This window comes from Sarcophilus harrisii, chromosome 2, assembly GCF_902635505.1.
Source record: "Sarcophilus harrisii chromosome 2, mSarHar1.11, whole genome shotgun sequence".
NCBI classification, from domain to species: Eukaryota; Metazoa; Chordata; class Mammalia; order Dasyuromorphia; family Dasyuridae; genus Sarcophilus; species Sarcophilus harrisii.
Window position 1 is genome coordinate 87,159,179 of NC_045427.1, and position 21,451 is coordinate 87,180,629.

Genomic DNA, 21,451 nt, shown 5'->3' on the forward strand with positions numbered 1-21,451 from the left:
GTCATCTTTGTTGGTCTGATAGGTAGGAGGTAAGACTTCAGTATTTTTTATTTTCATTTCTCCAATTACTAGTGATTTAGAGCATGTTTTCATATCATTATCAATTGTTTATATTTCTTGAAATAGCCTTTTAATATTATTTTGATTTTTTTTTAATCTATTGAGAAATTGTTCTTATTCCTATAACTTTAAATCATGTCCTTATCAGTCTTGGAAATTAGACTTTTAATAGAAATTTGCTGCAAATATATTTTCTGAGTTACTATTTTATTCCTTTTAGCTAATTTGGTTTATATATAGTGGGTTATTTAATTAACAGTGGATTATTGAGTACAATTTCTTGATTCTTCCTCTTTTAATGGAATTAAAATTATCTATTTTAACTTCACTTTTCTTCTTTATTTCTTGTTTGTTCATGAACTCTTCCCCTATCAATAGATCTTAAAGGCAGTTATTTTCTTGCTCTTCTAATTTTGTTTATGATATCACTTTTTATGTCTAAGGCAGGTATTCATTTAGAAATTTTCTTATATGGAATGAGATATTAGTCTACATTTAGCTTTTTAGTTTCCTGACTACTTATCTGTTTTCCTAACAATTTTTTTTCCCTAATTTTACCATAGTAACTGGGGTCTTTGGGTGTTATTTATTTATTATTATTATTGTTATTAATTTGCTTAAAATAATATCTAGCAGTTACATAATACTAATGCAAAGTACTCCACAATTAGCCTATTTGATACCTGTACAACCTTAAGAGGTAAGGTACTATTATTATTGTCATTCTATAGGAGAGGAAACTGAGATAGAGATTAATGATTTAATCAGAGTAATACAACTAGGAAGTACCTAAGTCTGGATTTGAACTTGGGTCTTCCAGCTTCCAGGTCCAGAACTTTATCCACTATACTTTCTAGTAACCACATTTTTTCCCACCTAATTTTTTCCACTGATCAACCTCTATTTCTCAATCAGTACCAAATTGTTTTGATTATTACTCTTTTGCGGTGGAGGTTGGTTTCTGATATTGCTGAACTCCCCATTTTTTCCCTCATTTCTCTTGAGAACCTTAACCATTCCTCTAGATGAATTTTTTTTTCTGAGATATTATACTATTTGTAGTTTATGTTATGTTAATAATTTTCCTAAAATTGAACCAACTCTGCATTTCTAATAAAAAGCCAGTCTGGTGAAAATGTATAATCTTTGTAATAAGTTGCTTGTAGTTCTTTGCTACTGTTTAATTTTTTTTGCTTCAGTATTAATTAGGAACATTCTGTAGCTTTCCCTCTGGTTTTGATTCTCCTTGTTTAGTGAGATATAAAAATTATATGTGTTATCTTTGGTGGAATTTCGTAGGATCTCTTTAATTTTTTTATTTTGTTAGTACTGGATTTAACTGTTGGATAGAACTCTTATAATGCCATCTGGTCTAAAGTTTATTCTCTTGGGAGTTCACTTATGTTTTATTCAATTTCCTTGTTATTTAAATCACCTATTTCTTTTTCTGATAATCTGAACATTTCAGATATTTTATAATCATCCATTCCATGAATTGTTATAAAACTGGATAAAGGCATTTCTAATAATTAAATTTATTGCTTCATTGTTTTTTTGAGTTCTCCTTTTTCATTTTCAATATTGGTAATTTGGTTTTTCTTCTTTCCTAAATCAAATTTACTAGTGCTTTTTTATTTTGTTGTTTTATTTCATTTTTAAAAGCATTTTTTGTCCATAAAAAAATTATTTTTTTGGTCAATTCTGTGTTTTGGGGTAGTTTTTTCTCCAGTTTTGTTGATGTGAATTTCAGAATTTCTTTTTTGTGGTTTATTGAATTTTTCTCATTGTTTCCTGGATTTTTTTTTTTTAATTGCATTCCTAATTCATTAGCTTCTTGATTTCTTTATGGAGCATTTTGTAATTTTCTATGAATTTTGAGTGTGCTTTGGTCAATTGAGTTCCAGCTATTTTAATGATATTACAGTTACTTTGAATGAAACTTCCCTTTCTATTATTCATTCCTGGACTCCGTTACAGCTGTATAGAAATATTTCTGATTTTTGTGGATCTATTTCATAAGTACAACTTTACTGAAGCTATTAATGTCTCATTTATTTATTGCCGCTTATCTGCAATTATCCAGTATGTCATCATGTCAACAAATGGAAATATAAGGATAGTAAGAAACAAAATGGTAGAGTGAAAGAAAGCATTTTTCCCTTATCTTCCTAGCAAACCTCTTCGACAATAACCTGGAAAACAGACTAGACTGAGTTCTGTTGGAAGACAAAGTCATAGACTTTTCCCAAATCAGGACAGTTTAGAAAAATAGGAAGATCTTTGGAAGCTGGGGCAGGAGCTTAGACAGGAACATGTTGCTGCAGCTCCTTCAGCATTCTAGCAAAGGGGCTGACACTGAGCACCAGCACAGGAAGTAACTAGATTAGAAAGCAAACCCAGTGAATCCCTGAACTAGTTTGGAAGCACGAATGGGTGCCATCTGGCAACAATAACACTCATTATCCACACAAAGACAGATAAAAATAATTGAAGAAATATTAATTGCCCATGAGTAAACTAAGCCAATGTATAACAAATGACACAAATATTTAAAAGTAATTTGTTTATTCGGTGCTATATCAATCATTATCAAAGAATGACTTTTTTAGAGCTCTTTCTAACAAGTGTTGGAAATACTTGAAAGTAGTTTGACAGAAACTAGGCATAAACCAACGTCTTTGGTTTTATCAAACACTATTAATATAGAGAACAGAATCAAATTTACAAGAATAAGGAATATTTCCCAATTGACAAATTTTCAAAGACTCTACATAAGCAGTTTTCAGAGGAAGAAATCCAAACCACCAAAGCCATATGGAAAAATGTTCTAAACCACTAGTAGAGAAATGTCATTAAAACAACTTTGAGATAACCACTTCATACCCATCAGATTGGCTTAAGATGAATGTCTCCTCTCCTCCCTCCCCCAAGTAGAAAATGTTAGAGGAGAAATAGGTACATTATTTAGTTCACTGTTGATGGAACTATGAATTAATCTAACTGTTCTGAAAAGCAATTTAGAATTATGCCTTCGAAGGCATACTGTACATGTCCTTTGATGTGGCTAGTGATACTGCTAGATCCCAAAGAGATCAAAAAAAGCAGGGAATAAATAGGAGTGGTGGGGGTTTTTTTGTTTGTTTGTTTTTTTTTTTTTTTTCAAAAGAATTGGAAACTGAAAGGATGCCCATCAGTGGGAGACTAGCTACACAAAATAACGGTTTAGGAATGTGAGGAATACTGTTGTGCTAAAAGAAATGATGAAAGTGATAGTTTCAGAAAACCTTAGAAAACTAGTATGAATTAATACAGAGTAAAAATTACATCAGAAACAGGAGATCAATTTATATAATAATACTATTTTTAGAGATAATCAACTTTGAAAGACTTAGGAACTCTAACAAACTTATAGTGTTACCATAATTCCAAGGATTTGTGATGAAAAATACTATTCACTTTCAGAGAATTGATAGCCTCAAAGTATAAATTGAAGCATTATTTTCTACCTCCTCCCCCCCAAACATGGGTAATATAGAAATTTGTTTTGCATGACTTTTATAATATTTGTAATGTATTTGGTATTTTTTGCCTCTTCAATGTGTATGAGAAAAGAGGCAGAAAATTTGGAAAAAAAATTTTTTTTTAAGTCAGAGGGAAAACAAAGACGTTCTGAAGAGAACCTAGATGATCAGACAAATGTTAGTCTATGTGTTTTAAATTTAATAAATGCTTTTTAAAAACAAACTACATAATAGAGATTCACAAACTGTTGAGATTTCATAATTCTATTTAAGTGCTCATATGTGTTAAATGCATAGTAAAAAGAAAAAAAAATTAGTGTGCCACAGCTTAAAAAAAAAATAAAAGAAATATGACAGTTTCAAACAAGTCATCCTATCCCCATTAGACATTGTTTTTGTCTTGAAATTCTTTTGTCTTACTTTTTCTAGAACTATTTCAAATCACAGTGATGAAAAAATTATTATTATTTTATTCTGTTTATTGGGAAATTTTCTAGAGTTTATCAATTGTATACACTGTTAAAAAAAAAAATGCTTCTGCCTGTGCTTTATATGATTTTTAGCATAAGTGAATTCTCTGCTTTGTCAGGGGCTTCCTTTACATTTGTTGTATATATGTACATTTATGTGTATATATGTATATATAGAGTGTGTGTGTTATGTAAGGGCATTTACTCTTGTTTTTATTATGTGTTCATTGTTTTCTTAATGTTAAATCATCATATCCCTGGTATGTGTTCAGTTTGATCATTGTGTGAATACTGGTCTATATTCTCTTTGCTTTCTCCTCTAGTTTAATTTTAGGACAATATTTTTCTCATAAAAGACATTTGGAGTGTTTCCTTGAAAATCGTTAACTATTCTTTAAAAGTTTGATAGGATTCTCTTTTAAATTTGTACAGAATAAAGATTATTTTCTTCATAGCTGTTACAATTTCCATTTTTGAATTAATTTTAGAATAACTATTTGAAGTTGTTAATTTGGAGGCAAAATTTCTGTCAATTTTATTAGTCATTTAAAGAATTAGCTTTTAGTTTTGTAGTTTGTATAGTCTTTTGGTTTTCAATTTATTTTTCCTGATTTTAAAAATGTTCAGTTTGTTAATTTTTCTTATTTTTAAATTGATACTCAGTTCTTTAAATGCCTTTTTTATTTTGTTATTGTTTTAGCAACGTAATTTTTCTTATGGAATAACTTTAGCTTCATTCCATAAATTTTGGTAGCTGCCTCATCATTATCATCATTGCTTTTTACGTAATTATTATTTTTATTATGTTTTTCAATCCACTTGTTTTGGGGGTTATTATTATTATTATTATCATCTGCCTTTTACCCATGCTCCCTGTACTATTATTTTTATTTTATTCTGATCTATAAAGTATGATTTACTATGTCTGTATTTATCTGTAATTTTTCTGTGCTGGTGCCACTTAGTGCTGAGGATTATTTATATTTTTTAATGTTTCTTTTTTTGACTACTCCATAAATCTTTCTTCTTTTGAATTTTCCAAAAGTTTATTCTATACTCTATTTTCTTCTTTATTTATCTTTGTTAGATTAATTAAGCTTTACAAAGGAACATTACATTTTCTATTATTGTTTTACCATCCATATCTTTTTATACCTCAGTTAACTTTTCTTATATGAATTTAGTTTCTATGCCATATGTTTTATTGTCTGTAATTCCTTTAAACCTAATGTAATTTGCTTATCTTTTAATGTTAAGAATTTTAATTTTTGCATTGTGTGATAGCATAATTGGAAATCCTTTTTTGAATCACCGGATGCTCGCATTTTGATTCTGTCTTTGCTTTATAGATATAGGTCCTCCCTCCTCCCCCAACAGCAGTTTTTGGAGTTTGAGTTTTGTTTTTGTTTTTTAATCTGTTCTGCTTCTATCAGCTTTACTGTACTACTGTCTCAAGGGCATTTCCAACAATAAGCTTTCTGAGGACCAGCCTGCATAAGTTAGGAGGGGACTCGTCACAAGTAGGCTAACAACCAGATGATGAAAAAAAATTATTTTTTGGCCATGGCAATTTATGAAACTCATAGGATTTTAGAGAGAGTATCGGAGATAATTTGGGCTAGATGCCTCATTTTATAGAGATGAAAATTGAGACCTAAAGAAGTTGCAACTTTCCCAGTGTTACAAATTAAAATACAACAAAATGGCTGAAGCATTTTGCATAAGAGCTATCATATGGGGGTGAATATGACCAGAAAGGTTGAACCAATTATGAATTGAGATTATTGACATTAGATTAATATCTTGGATATTAAGTTCATGTTCTTTAGAATAGTTTATAAAAAGACATGACCAAGAATTATGTAGGCTACGGTATGAAGGAATTGTAACTTTAGTTGATCCATACCATATATCCATACAATATCCATACCATTGATGTCATAACAGAGTATCTTGACTCTATATTTTTCTTATTGCCACCAGTAATTTTCTTCTTGTGCATAATATAGTGCAGGGCAATCTGACTGAAGCAGGCCCTAATAGAGTTAGCCAGATCAAAAGAATATCATTAAAACATTCAAAACAGTATAGTACTATAAAAAGCATTGTCTAGTCAGAGAATAAGATATAACATTAGAATTTTATAATTATTCAGTATGTAATAGAGAAGAAAATTAAATTTTGAGACATCAATTTGTCCAAAAACATTTGGACCCAAAACGAAAACAAAAAAAACCCATGAACGTAGTTGACATTATAGCTAATCTACAACATAAACTAAGCATGGCTAATCTGTACTGTGCTGGCCAGAACTAAGGAATGCAGACTGTTTTGAACATCTAAATTCCCAAAGTGTTTCCTAGGAAACAGTACAAGAGTTCAAATGATTCATAAAATATTCAGTTGGACAGATGTTACATATGAGAAGACATTTCCAGTTGTGGCACAGAAGTTATGCCACAGTTTAAGACTTGTGTTATTTTTAAATTTAGGCAAAAATTTAAGGCTTTTATTGGCTGTGTCAGGGGTGGAACTGTTGGCTAGGCCCAAATGCCCATGTTAAATTGTACAAGTTACAGTAAAGCTTAAAAATAAAAAACTTCTTTATTATAAGAAGAAATATATTAGGCTCTTCTTCCTCCTAACACTCCCTACCCCCAAAAAGAAACAAAACAAGTCCACTTACTGCTGGTCTTTGAATATCTACAAAGCACTTGGTTAAGTAGAAAGCTTTCTATGTTCTAGACAGTTGAGAGAGACAAAAATTTAGAATTGAATCTTCTAGCATAAGGAAGAGGGAGAGGAAAGAGCTTGTTTGTTGTTGTTGTTTTTTGGGGGGCTATTAATCCAACTCCCTTCCAAACTGCTCCCTCTGTAGGGCCATTCTTCTTGTGTGCTAGTAGGCCCTAGGATATAGATCACTAGTGCTTTTTGCTCTTTTTTTCAGTGCTACCTCTTTCCTCTGAATTCCCTAATGTCTATTTAGGGGTAGAAGAGGGAAGTGTAGGTCAGTTTCCTTTTCCCTCTCTTCCCCAAAGCAACAAATACACTACCTTCCTCAATTTTTAAAGAATTATTTGCTACAAAAGTTTACAAGAAAAATATAATAAGTTAGATGTTCAGTGGGATAATTAGTTCAAAAATTAATGGCCTTTTATGTTCAAGGTACTCAAGTACAATCCTTCCACCTCAGGAAAAGATCCTGAACCTTCCTGCCTTGGAGTCTTTATTCATGCTGCTCTCTGTGCCCAGAATGCTTCCCCTCACTTGCCCTCTTGGATTCTTCTCCATCTTTTAAAGTATAGCGTAAATGTCATTTTTTCCATGAAGTCTTCCCCATACTCTTGGAACAAACTGGTTCCCTAAGCTTCTCATAGCACTTGGATTCAACAGTTCAGTACATGTGTCATGGAATATCTAGTCTGTTTTTGTGTCTTTCCTCTCTACTGGAATGCGAGATTAGTGATAGAGACATTATCTTATCTAAAAATTTTTTATCTTGCATAGTGCTCCATACAAAGTAGATGAACGTCTTGATTAAATTTCTTAAAGGTATGAGTGAGTTAGACTTTTAAATAGGATGATGGTGAACTTAGTTTAATTTGACTTTTTTGAACAACCTGACTTATTGAGAGTATTCTTAATCAAATAGTGTCAGCATGGAGGAATCAGTTTGACTTTGGCCTTGTTCTGTTCAACATTTTTATCAATAAGGTAGATGAAAGCTACTTCGGTTTATAAAATTTTTGAATGACAGGAAGCTTAGGGTAGCTAATATCAGGATTAGCATCAGCATCAGAATCAGGATCCAAACAATCTTAACTTGCTGTAACAAGACAAACTGAATTGAACAAACTTAAATTGAACAGGAATAAAGGAAGGTCTACGCTTAGATTAAGGAAAAAAATTGAATATACAGTTATGGGGGGGAGGAATTAAAAAACAGTTCATGTGAAGAAGATATGACTTATACTCAGGAAATTGTACCCTCAGGAACAGGGTAAATGAATTGCCAAGGATTACACATCTGGGAAGAGGAAGATGCAAGATTGAAACCCAAATCTTACTGACTCCAAATTCACTGTTATTAGAACATTGGTCATCATATTTTGTGAAGGAATTTGATATTTCAGGGGAGATCCCATAGAATAAGAAAGGCTATGTAAAGGACTCTTTTTTTTTTTTTTTTTTTTTTTTTTTTTTAAATAAAGAATTAGGTTTGTCCATACGGAAGTATCTGTGGGGGTTTCTAAGAAAGGAAAGCTTTTTTTCAATATAAGGAGTAACTCCCTAAAAATAATAGCTCTCCAAAAATGTAATGAACTGTCTTGTTTAGATAGGGATTTCCCTGGGAAGTGTCCCAAGTAGAGACAAGATGACTCCTTTTCCAGGAATGTTGCAGATTCACTTGTCAAGTGATGTTATTGGCAAAATAATTTTCTTGAAAACATATCCCCGAATGTTTTCATCAACAGGAAAGAAGTGGGGGGGGGGGGGACCCAGATCAATGAATTGGGCATGTAACTTATTAAGGAAATAAGGAAAGAAACAAGTAAAAATATCTCAAATAACTAAAATAGGAATTTTAAAAATTTTAATAGCTTTTTATAGAAATTTCTAAAGTCACAGAATATATCAACAAAATTGAAAACAAAAAATTCAACTGACAAATTAAAGGCTTTTTTTTTTTTAAATTCAAGACAACAGATAAACCATCAGCCCATAAAATTTTGTATAAGAGAAAAGGAAACCAAATTGATAGTATCAGAAATCAAAAATAACTAACAAATTAAGAAATAAAGAATATTAAAATATTCTGTTTAATTCTATACCAGAACTGCTCATTTAAATTAATTGTATTTATAAAAATGAGATTCATTTTAATAATAGAGAATTTTAAATAAATATTAGAAAAATTGAATTCTCAAATTGAATTTGAGTAGATTTTCAAAAGGGGAAGGAGAGAGGAACAAGAATCAGATTTACAAATGATTTCTACCAAAAAGTCAAATAATAACTAATCACAATATTATTTAAACTTTGACAAAATAATAAAAGGGATCCTTGCAAATTCCTTCTGTGATGCAAATATGGTTTTGATATTTAAGCACGAAAAAAATAACAGAAAAAAAAACTATTAGACTAATGGATATTGATGCAAAAAAATTTAAGTAAAATATTAGCAAAGAAAGTACAGCAAATCATCAAAACATCTTGGGTGTTCTGACCAGGTAGGATTTAAACCAGGAATTGGTTCAGCCTTAAGAAAATTTGACATAATAAATTATAATTACTTTAAAACTATTAAAATAGCATGTTTATTAATAATGTCCCATCCCCCTGTCCAAAAAAAAAACAAAAAACAAAAAAAAACCTTTTGGTAAATTATAGGATAAAGTTTTTCTTATCAAAAGATTATCTATGTAAAACCAAAAAATCAGCACTATATGTAGTAGATATAAGTTAGAACCCTGTCTAGTAAGATCACAAATAAAGCAAGATAGTCTGTTATTGTCAGAAATTTTGGCATTTTAAACAATCGCCAATTGTAGCAATAGACAAGAAAAAGATAGTAAAAGCATATATGCAAAAAGGAAAGTTATACAATGAGATGATCCAGACCAATTTCAATAGTCTTGTGATAGAGTAGCCTTCTACAACCAGAGAGAGGACTATGGGAACTGAGTATGGATCAAAACAGAGTATTTTCACTCTTTTTGTTGTTGTTTGCTTGCATTTTGTTTTTTTTTTCTTTTTTGATCTGATTTTTCTTGTGCAACATGACATTTGTGGAAATATGTATAGAAGAATTGCACATGTTTAACATGTATTGGATTATTTGCTATCTAGGAGAGGGGATTGGGAGAAGGGAGGGAAAAAATTGAAACAAGGTTTTTCAAGAGTCATGTTGAAAATTATCTCTGCATACTTTTTGAAAATAAAAAGCTTTAATATAAAAGAAGTTATAATATTAGTTGTTCATAGGTATAGAGCAGGCCATTATTGTGAAAATTACAGTAGAATTTAATTTATTCATTTTTATACCTATCAAATGATCGGATTACTTTAGAGTTTATAGAAAAAGAATGGTATGATTCATTTAACAATTAAAAGTTGGAACTCTCAAGGAGAGGATAGGAAAGTGGAAAGGAAAGGGAATTTGGCAGTTCTAGTTCTCAGTGTACTATCAAGCATTCAAAAGTATTTGATACTAGTTAAAAAATTTAAATTTCAGTTAATGTAAAAGAAGAGGTGTGCAACAGAAACAAATGAACATATTGTTCAGCAAACTTTGGTAAGGATAGATTATTTGACAAAAGACTTGGGAAAACTAGAAAATATTGTGGCGGATACTACTAGGTTTAGAACGTGTTTTCATTACTTATAGCCAAGATAAGTTTCAAATTGATACATGACCTAGACATAATTGATCATATTATTTATTTTTTTATTATAACTCTTTATTGACAGTACATATACATGGGTAATTTTTTACATTATCCGTTGCACTCACTTCTGTTCTGATTTTTCCCTTCCCTCCCTCCACCCTGTACCCTAAATGAATGGCAGGCAGTCTTATACATGTTAAATAAGTTATAGTATATCCTAGATACAATATATGTGTGCAGAACTGAACAGTTCTCTTATTGCACAGGAAGAATTGTATTCAGAAGGTAGAAATAACCTGAGAAGAAGAACAAAAATTCAAACAGTTTACACTCATTTCCCAGTGTTCCTTCTCTGGGTGTAGCTGCTTCTCTCCATCATTGATCAATTGGAACTAAATTATGATCATATTATTTTTAAAAATTAGTGTAGCAAGGAAGAAAGTACCTTTTGAAACTTAGATTTAAAAAGTTTGTAACTAGATGTGGAATGGAGAAGATAATAAAAGATAAAATGTACAACTTTGATTATACAAAGTTGAAAACATTTTGAATGTAGAAAATCAGTACAGTTGAAATTAGAAACCATTAACTGGGAAAAATCTTTTTAGCAAAGATATCCGAGACAACAGCCATGTAGAAACAATTCTAAATCATTAATAGAGAAATGCACACTAACATAACTGAATTTTTATCTTACCTATCAGATTGGCAAAGATGGAAAGGGAAAAAAGTTTTTAGAGGCATTGTAGAGATTGGTATACTAATGCACTGTTGATGTCATTGTGCATTAGCCTTACCATTTTAAAAAGCAACCTGGAACCAAACTCCAGAAGTTAATAAATTATTCATGCTCTTTGATCCAGTAGCATCACTACTGTGTCTAAAACTTAGAGATCAGAGAAAGAGGAAAAATATGTGCAAAAACATTTACGGTAGCTTCTTTTTTTTTTCCCCTTAACAAAGAATGATAAAATAAGAGGGTTCCTAGAAATTATAGAATGATGGCACAAAGTATAGCATGTGAATATGATGGATTGTTATTAGATCTAAAGGGAAAATCCATAGAGAAATCTGAGAAAATGTTTATGAACTGATACAGTGAAATGAGTAAAGCTAGGGAAATAATTTTTATAGTAAAAACACTATAGAGAAAAATAGCTTTAAAAGATTGAAGAACTCTGATCATTTCCATGATAAACAACAGTTGCAGAGAACAGATAGTGAAAGTTGCTACTTACCTTCAAAGTGTGGAACGAGATATTTTTGCACATGGTATGTGTGAATTTGTTTTGTTGACCATGCTTATTTGTTGCAAGTATTGTGTTTCTGACTGCTACTAGGGGTAAGTTTTCTGTACTCCAGTGGCCTGTCTAATTCTGTACAGAGAAGTTCAGCTCTTAAAAGTTGGTTATCAGGTGGAAGTTTATTTGCCTAATCTACTTTTAGGACCTTTGAACTTAGAATATTAAAGGATTGTAGAGTTCTTCTAAATAATTAGATCTCTTATTTTACAGATGAGTAAACTGAGTAAAACTATCATCGATAATAGAGATATCACCCTAGAGAGTCTCCGACAGGCTCCAGGCCACACAGATAGTAAGTAACTCATACTGTGTTTGTGGGTCAACTCTGGCCCTATGTACTAACTAGAGAACTGAACGGGGTTTTATTTCATCTCTTTCTCTCTTGCTGCTGGATGTGCTATCAGATTTTGCTTCGGATAAGCCAGACTGATGTGCTCTTTTACTCTTTGTTTCCCAAATCTGCAGTTTTAGCTTGGGAAAATATAGTGACTGCAGGTAGAAGTTCCTTTGTCCTTGAGTTCAGTCTTGCTCACTCTATAACTATTAGTCCTGCAGCTGAAGAGGGGGTATCTTTGCTTCCTTGATACTGGGACAAAACTCTTTCCTAGTAGAGCTTCTGAATTAGGGAAACAAGGAGGTCCTGTCATTTATTAAGGCATAGAGCTGACACCTCTGGACATGGAAAGAGCAGACTAGGCTAAAATTCCACCTCAGAAATTTATTAGCTCTTTGTGATTAGGCAGTCACCTGACCTTTCAGAGCCTAGTTTTTAAATGCACATAATGATGGCTATAACAGTTAACTCAGGAAACTCAGATGGGTTTTCTCAATAATATATGTAAAATCCTTGTTGTGGTTGTAACCCAGGGAGGCAGACACCCTGAACTGAAGGGGAATTCTTTCGATAAAACTGTCCATGTACATGGATTATTTGGCATGCATGGAACATACCTAATACCTCAGCTTCCTGATTCTAAGTTCATTGTTTGTACTATGCCACTGTAGCTGTTATCAATTTTCATTGTATTGTTAGAAGTTTTTAAATGCTGTATTTTCTCATGTTGTGGAACAGGATGAGAGAGAACAGGACATATACCAGGAGAAAAATACTTTGGAAAAGAGTCAAGAATAAATATTTTTTCTGAATGGCCTTACCTTTTAGTCCTTTTCCTCTTACTTAAAAAAAAAAAAAAATCTTTATTGCTAGAATAATCTTTTCTATACTGCATGAATGTTATTTGCCCATGGCCAAAGCAGGTAGAATAAAAATGTTATGAGCTACTTGTCATTACCAAGGAGGTAGGAGGAAAGCATTACCATTTGATTTCCATTCCTATCCATTTAACTCTTACCTAATTCCCCCTTTCCTCCCCACCTCCTCTAATTTTACCTTTAGTCCTTCCTCAAGCCCCATATTTTCCTTGGGGAAAAAAAAAGGAAGAGAATTATTTGTTTATGTAGTAGCAGTTTTTGTTAATTTTAGAAATTATTTTTTGACTAAAATCATATACCCTAATGTCTACAATGGTAATCAGTGATCAAGTAAATTGAAAGCTAACTAATATTTCTTTCATTTATTCTAGTAACATTCTCATAATGAAGCCTGTTTGATGGGAGATGTATGTAAATGTCAGTGGTTTTAGGTAAGTAACAGACATAGGAATATTGTTTCCACAATGATTAAAAAATGTTTATGTTTTAGAGTTTCTTTTCTTTCAAATTTCACGCTTGGGTCTTAGGAACTTTCTTTTTTTTTTTTTTTTTACTTCATTATATGGCCACACAGTTTAATCAAATAAATTCCTGTATTAGCCATATCTGAAAATATATTCCTGTTTCTGTCTTTTAAGTTCTTTTTTTTTTTTTTTTAATTAAATAACTTTTTATTGACAGAAACCATGTCTGGGTAATTTTTTACAACATTATCCTTTGTACTCACTTCTGTTCCGATTTTTCCCCTCCCTCCCTCCACCCTCTCCCCAAAGATGGCAAGCAGTCCTATACATGTTAAATAGATTATAGTAGATCTTGGATACAATATATGTGTGCCGAACCGAACAGTTTTCTTGTTGCTCAGGGAGAATTGGATTTAGAAGGTATAAATAACCTGGGAAGAAGAACAAAAATGCAAGCAGTTTACATTCATTTCCTAGTGTTCTTTCTTTGGGTGTAGCTGCTTCTGTCCATCCTTGATGAATTGAAACTAAGTTAGATCTTGTCTTTGTTGAAGAAATCCACTTCCATCAGAATACATCCTCATATAGTATCGCTGTTGAGGTATATAATGATTTCCTGGTTCTGCTCAGTTCGCTCACATCAGTTCATGTAAGTCTCGCCAATCCTCTCTGTATTCGTCCTGCTGGTCATTTCTTAGGAACTTGTGATGGAAGAAGAGACTTGGGTAGGGGCTGTAACTCCTGACTACTAATCCCATGCTTTCATCACAAGATTGAAAGTCACCTGAAGACTAAACAAATTTTTGTTGCCTGCCATGTACCATACTTCATTGTTAGCCAAGTCAGATATCTGTGGGCCTCCAGGTCAGAAGTGGGAAGAAGTGAAAGACAAACAGCTAGGCAGATATGGGAGTATAGTGGTCCTTCTCTTCTGGCTTTGAGAAGCAGCTGCCTGCTTGATTGAAAGCTCTTAAAGAGCCTCATCTGGCAGCTGTAAACAGAAGTATGGGGAGGGGGGGAGAAGTACAAGGAAAGAAAATATGGAAGGATTTTGTGAGAGATTTTTTAAAAATTTGGTCTGGAAAGATATAAGGGAGGGGAACAGAAAGTGAATGCTTTTAGTGATAATGAAAATGAACAAATAAGGCTCATATTTTTATACAAATGCCACAAAGAAGTTTTAAATATTATTTCTATACTGATTTAGTGATTTCCCTCTCAATCTGATTAAAATGTTTGAATTTGGGGTTTAAAATAGAAATACTCCTGATTAAGTTTTAAATGTTTATTCAGGACAGAAAAAGAAAGATGATTGAGATTTTTACCGAGTTAAAAGAGTTCTATGAATAGAGAGTTATAATACTATTTGGAAAGAGTTGAAAATGGAAGGAGGGGAGAGGGGGGGTACACATTGGTGCTAGTTAAGTATTTGTATATTATGCTAAATTAATAAAAGTAAATTATTGTGTAAATACATTTATGTGATATTAATCTGTAAAATTATATAATAATAGTAAACCCTTTTCTACTTATATATTGCCTCGGCCCGCAAGGCAGTGTGTGTGGACCCTGGAAGAAAAGAGATAAGGGCAAGAGAGAGGGGACTCGCAAAATGGAGGCAAGTCAAATCATTCTGATCAAGCCTCATTTTAATGGGTGCAATAGTACAGATATATATAGCAGTAGAAAAGAAGGCAGGGTTGTACACACACAGTACAGGGTGGAGGTCCTAGACAAAGGGTTGGTATCCCGCCCAAGGATGAGCTGCTCAGATGTTTCTGGTGGCAGGAAGCTCTATGATGTGATTAGGGGATGCCTAGATATCTGCCTATTCAAAGTTAGGATGTGATTAGGAGATTCCTATTCAGGAAGTCTTTGGTATAATGTGATTAGGAGATTCAGCCTATTCAAGATTGGCCTTATGTGGCTGTAGATTAGTGCCGGCTCCCCACAATATATAAGGAAATGCAAATTTATTATAGAAGCACAGAATGTCATATTTGGGATAGACTGTATTTGGTCACTACAGTATATCTCACAGGTGGCCAGCTCTCCATCTATAGGTCTCATAGCGTCTCATTCTGTTTTTGGATAACTCTAATTGTTAGGGAGTTTTTCCTTATACTAAACCTTTGCTACTTTGTAACTTCTACCTATTGCTTCTGCAAACTGGGATCAAACAAGACTAGTCAGGTCTTCTGCCACAAGACAGCCCTTTACATGTTTGAGGATTTTCCCGAGTCTTTTTTTCAGACTAATTGTGATTCTCACACAGGACTGGCTGTGTGGACTACTCTTATTTAGCCTCTCAGTGCTCGTTAGCTTGTTGGTACCTTCCTATATGATGCCCAGGGCTGAACACAGTGCCTTACCAGGGAAGAACACACACTGTGAACATCTTCTCATTATCTTGTCCTCCCATTAGTATGGCCTAGCATCACAGTAACTTTTTTGGCTAAGGAAATTGGGAAGAGCATCGTGGAGAACGTAGTGCTTCATCTAAGCTTTGAAATTTGGATTATCAGAGTCAGAAATGAGGAATAAGTGCATTTCAGGCATGGGCATAGTAGTGTAATATGTGATTGACATAGAAAAGTCCAGTCTGGCCAAGATAGTTGCAGTGAGAAAAGAGAAACTAGAAAAATTAGGTTGGGATCTTGTCTCAAGGACTTTAAAAGCCAAATAGGACAGTTCATATTTTAACCTTCCTTTTCTAAATAGTTATTGAGTTTATTAATGGCATACAAATCATCAGTAAAATATTTATTCATCACATCAGATACACACATCTCCACAATGCAAAACTGTCCAGACCTCTAGAATGATGAGTGACTTAGGACAGGAGAAGACTGTGGGGTTTTCCACCAATGTAGACAAAGGGAACTGGACTCTTTTCTAAATCTATTATTCTGAGTTTTATATAAGAAGACCTCAGGCACTTTTGAATATGCTAGTCTTCAGTAGGTCAGATAAGTATTAAATACAAGGATTGATAGAATTTCTTTGATTCCAAGAGCTTTCTTGGAAATTTTAGCCTTTTCTGTCTGCCTCTCTTCTCCCTCTAGGAAAAAAAAAATACTTCATGTAACTTGCCAAGTGTCAAGAAGAAAGCATAAATTGTTAAATTTGCTTTTAATAACTTTATTAAATATTGTAAAGACATGTCAGAAAATATAAATTAAAAATATAAAATACAGTGGGAGATTATCTTTGAATTTTGTCTGCTTATCACATCCTTTTCCTCAAAGAATTTACATTCTGTTAGGGGAGACCATAAGCATTTAGGGAAAGAATTAAGCATTTCCATAGAACTTTATGTCCTATATGTTTTTTTATAGCTATTACCTATAACTTGAATCTCAAAATAACCTCCTGAGGGGTAGGTGCTATTTTTTTCCCCTTTCATAGTTGAGGAAGCTGAGGAAAATAGATGTCAATGACTTCTCCAGGATCACACAGTTATATGTGTCTGTGGCCAGATTTTAACTCCAGGATTCTTGCCTCCGGGCGCAGCCATTTTTTCTACTTTACTTCTGCCTCACAGGTCTATGTACACAAATGTAAGTCTACAAAACCAAAGTACATAAAAAGTGGGTAAAAGGAAAACTAGTGAGAAAGAAGGAAAAGCCTCAAGCAGAAAGTGGTGCTCAAATTGAGTCTTGAAGGATACTAGGAATTTCAAAAGGCAAAAGTAAGGATGTGAAGCATTTCAGGGATGGGGATAGCCAGAGGAAAGGCATGTAAACGGAGAGTTAAGTGACACATCTGTGAGCCACAAGAATGCCAGTAAATAATGTGTAATAAGACTGCAAAGTCAGAATAGAGCCAGTTTGTGAAGAGTTTTAAACGCTGAACAGGGGAGTAGTTTAATAATAAGCTACTAGAGTTTTATAGAGTAAGGAATAACACAGTCTGAACTGCATTTTAGAAAAATCACTTTGGTGTCTTTGTGATGTGGATTGGTAGTGGCAGAGATAGGTATAAAAAGGCTTGATATAGAAAGACAAACTAGGTGGATTTGTAGAAATTGATGAAACCTGACATGAGATGGTGACTCTGTGACTGGATAGAAAGAGATATTTATTTGATGATCTTATAGAGATAAAAATGAAAAGATTTGGCAACTTATCAAATTATGATATGTGGGTTAGGTGGCAATGACCAGAAGAGAATGATCCTAAGGTTACTGAACCTAGGTGACTAGAAGAAAAAAGGGGCTATTGAAGGAAAAGAAGGAAGTTTTAAAGTGAGGCCTGGGAGCAATGATGAGGACAATGAATTCTAATTAGGATCTTTTTGAGTTTAAAATATAGAAATTTGGTGAGTAGAATTGGATCTCCAGAGAGAGACATAAAAACTAGCTCTATAGATCTAAAAATCATCTAGTTAGAACTTAGGAGAACTGATGAGCTCACAAAATGAAAAAAGAGAGAGAGAGAGAAAGAGAGAGGGAGGGAGGAGGGGGAGGGGGAAAAGCCCAGCATAGAGCTTTTGGAGTAGAACTACAGTTACACAGAATAATAGGGTTCATAGATTTAGAAGTGGGAGTGACTGTGGTCATCACTCAGTCTATCTTTCTGTTTTTTCAAGTGAGGCATGAAGCAGGTAAGTTATCAGTTAAGTGTCTAAGGGTTATATTCAGACTCTCTTTTTTGACTTTGTCTAGCACTCAAACTTAGCACGTGAGACTCTAGAAACGAATGGTAAGAGAACAAGAGGGCAATATCATCAAAACCTAGGGTGAGAGAGTATCCAAGAAGGCTATGTGCATCAGTCAGGGCTGCAGAAAAAGGGTCAAGAAGATTTGAGGGCTGAGGTACAGTCATTCGATGCAACAGTTCATAGGTCATTGTTAACTTGGGAGAGACAGTTTCAACTGAGTGACCAGGTCAGAAACTAGATTGTAAATGGCTGAGGAGTAAGGAAGAGGAGAGAAAGTGAGGTGTCAAGTGTATGCACATCTTTTTTCAAGGAATTTGACTGAGAAAGGAAAGAGTGATAAAAAGGGCAGTGAATCTTATGCAAAAAAAAAAAAAAAGTTAAGAAGATGAAAAAAAGTATTTCACTTTCCCAAAGCATCTATATCAATACATTCACCATTAGTATTAACAGACTAACCATTTTAATATTCTTTGAGGCATAATTAGAACTTAAAACCTATCAGAACTATGTTGTAGAGTTTTAAGTTATCTTGGCAGTGTTACTGAAAACTTTCATTTAGAACATTGTACAGATAAAATACAGCAGAATAAATCAATGTACTAGAATTTTAGTTGCAATCAAGACTTAGTCATAGTCTATGTTCTAAATCAAGGGTCCTCAAACTACGGCCCAGAGGCCAGATGCAGCAGCTGAGGACATTTATCCCCCTCACCCAGAGCTATGAAATTTCTTTATTTAAAGGCCCACAAAACAAAGTGTTTTTTTTTTTGTTTTGTTTTGTTTTTTACTATAGTCCAACAGTCTGAGGGACAGTGAACTAGTCTCCCTATTTAAAAAGTTTGAGGAGCCCTGTTCTAGATAGATTCAGACCTCACCTTAAGAGTAGCAATTGTCCTTCACAATACATGGTGAAGGGGGGACAAAGAAGCATAATGATTTATATATAAATTAACTTTAAATCCCACAAACCTTTTTCTTTAAGATGGAACTTTCTATCCTTTTTCATATATTTTTGCCAATTTAGTGAATAGGCATTTAACTGCGTACTTACTGTGTGGTAGATGCTAGGGATAAGAAGACAAAAATAAAACAGCCCCTGCTCTCCAAGAGTCTCATTGTATTGGGAAACATACATTTATAAGTATATGCAGGAAGAATTACAGATGTTTAATCTATACTGAGTTACTTGCTGTCTAAGGGAAGGGAGGGAGAAAAAATTTGGAATACAAGGTTTTGCAAGGGTGAATGTTGAAAACTTTCCATTTTTTTTTTAAATAAATAGCTTAAAAAATTAGAATAAATATAAAAACATTTTTATTTTATTTAATTTTTGTTTTACTATAACTTTTTGTTTACAAGATATATGCATGGGTAATTTTTCAGCATTGACCCTTGCAAAACCTTCTTTTCCCCTCCTTCACCCCACCCCCTCCCCTAGATGACAGGTAAAACAATTCATGTTAAATATATTAAAATATATGTTAAACACAATATATGTATACATATCCATAGTTACTTTGCTGCACAAGAAAAATCAGACTTAATAAATAAGGTAAAATTAACCTGAGAATGAAATAAAAAATGCAAGTGGACAAAAACAGATGGAATGGAAATATTATGTACAAACATTTTTAAAAAGGAAGCCTTATAATTTAGGCTAATCAAGAAAGGTTTTGTATAGGAAGTAGTGCTCAAGATAAAGGAAGATTGTGTCAGATGGAATAATATATCTGTGAAGTTCATTCCAGGTGAGATCCAGAGAGAGAGAGAACTCCCGTGGGTGAGAGCCAAGAGCAAGAGTTCGGGGAGAGCTTTAATTTCTCAGTGGAGATAATGTGGCGATACCAGTAGAGAATTGCCAAAGCAAGAAAGTGCTTGACAGATATTCTGAAAGTTTCCTGGAGAACAGATTGATGAGAGGAAGAATTTGAGTCGGGAAAGGGTCTGAACTAAGGTGATAGTTGCGTGAGTTATAAGAAAGGAAGGGAAGAAGAAAGGGATTAGTATAGATAGCAAGCATTTTATATAGCACCTACTATGTGCTGGGCATTGTACTAAGTGGTTTTTTACAAATAGTATCTCACTTTATCCCCACAATAACTCTGCAATATAAATTTTCCCGAAACTGTAGTTATGGAAACTGAGGCAAATAAAAGTTAAGGTCACACAGCTAGAAAATGAGTGAGGCTATATTTGAACTCTGAGATCAGCTAGGTGCCACAGTAGATAAAGATGAGGCTATTTGCCTCGGTTTCTCATTTGTAAAATGTGCTGGAGAAAGAAAAGGCAAATTATTCTCGTATTTCTGCTGAGAAGACTCCAAATGGGGTCATAGTCAGGTAGGACTAAAATGACTCAACAGCAACAACTACCTCCCTCCAGATCCAGGATTCTAAGCTGAAATAGAAATGGGAGCCACTGATCTATATAGATGGATTCCTCTGCACCATATATGACTTAATTTTTCTTTCCAATTATATTTTAATGCAGTTTGCATTGTACTTGGAAATGGTTTGCAAGCATATTATGTATTCCTTCTTTTCATGTATTTTTATATTCCAACCAAACTTTTTGTTTCCTGCATGTGCTTCCTTCCTCTCGGCCTTAGGGCTGCCCACCATGCTTGAAATTCTTGTTAAAGTCCACCCACTACACTGAGCTGCTTTTAAAGTATTTTTTAATATAGTTGATGCTTAATAAGTGCTTGAATTGAGTTAAATGGAATCAAAAAGATATATGGAAGTGGCTCGGTCACAAAATAAGAGAATACCAGATATATGGCATCATATTCACTTGGTACCCATGTAATATCGAGAGATATAGAAATAGACCTTAGTACATTGGTAGTCCCTTTATGCAGGATTTATCATAGAACACGGTCTAGAGTCTCATCAGGTGAGAAGTTGTGGATGGTTTACAATTTGTTAACATAGGAATGAGGTCAAATCAGACAGTTAAGTGCCTACAGTGCAGTAGATACTATCCTGGACACTGGAGAGAAGGAAAAAAAATTGACCTATTGAATTAAATGATAATCTTAGTGTGAAACCTTCACAATCATCTCCATACCTTCCCTTACAATTCATATCTGGGATGTCTTGCAGAGTGTTGTTCTTTGCATTATATAGGTACAACTTCTACTTGGCTGATTCTTTTCCTCCAAATTTACACCTGTCAAATGTAGGACCTGATAACTAATAGGAGACTTTTTATCACTCTACTTATAAAAGTAAAATCATGGTTTGTTTTTTGAAATGTATTTTACAGTGAGCCTTTTTGTGAAGTTCACACAAGGGAAAAGTCTGGGTCCTAAAACACAAAATCTGGGACATGACATAATGAAGTCAGGGACAGAGAGTGAGAAAGGTG

General features: G+C 33.3%; 1 protein-coding gene across 5 annotated transcripts in view; it reads left to right on the forward strand.

The window, feature by feature from the left end:
* The window catches only part of SOCS5 (suppressor of cytokine signaling 5), a 77,272-nt gene that overhangs the window by 50,848 nt on the left and 4,973 nt on the right, over window positions 1–21,451 (forward strand). For all 5 annotated transcript variants that reach the window (XM_031950429.1, XM_031950430.1, XM_031950431.1 and 2 more), the window contains 2 exons: window positions 11,955–12,036; window positions 13,328–13,387. The gene's annotated coding sequence lies outside the window, so the exon portion shown is untranslated. The remainder of the gene's footprint in view (window positions 1–11,954; window positions 12,037–13,327; window positions 13,388–21,451) is intronic.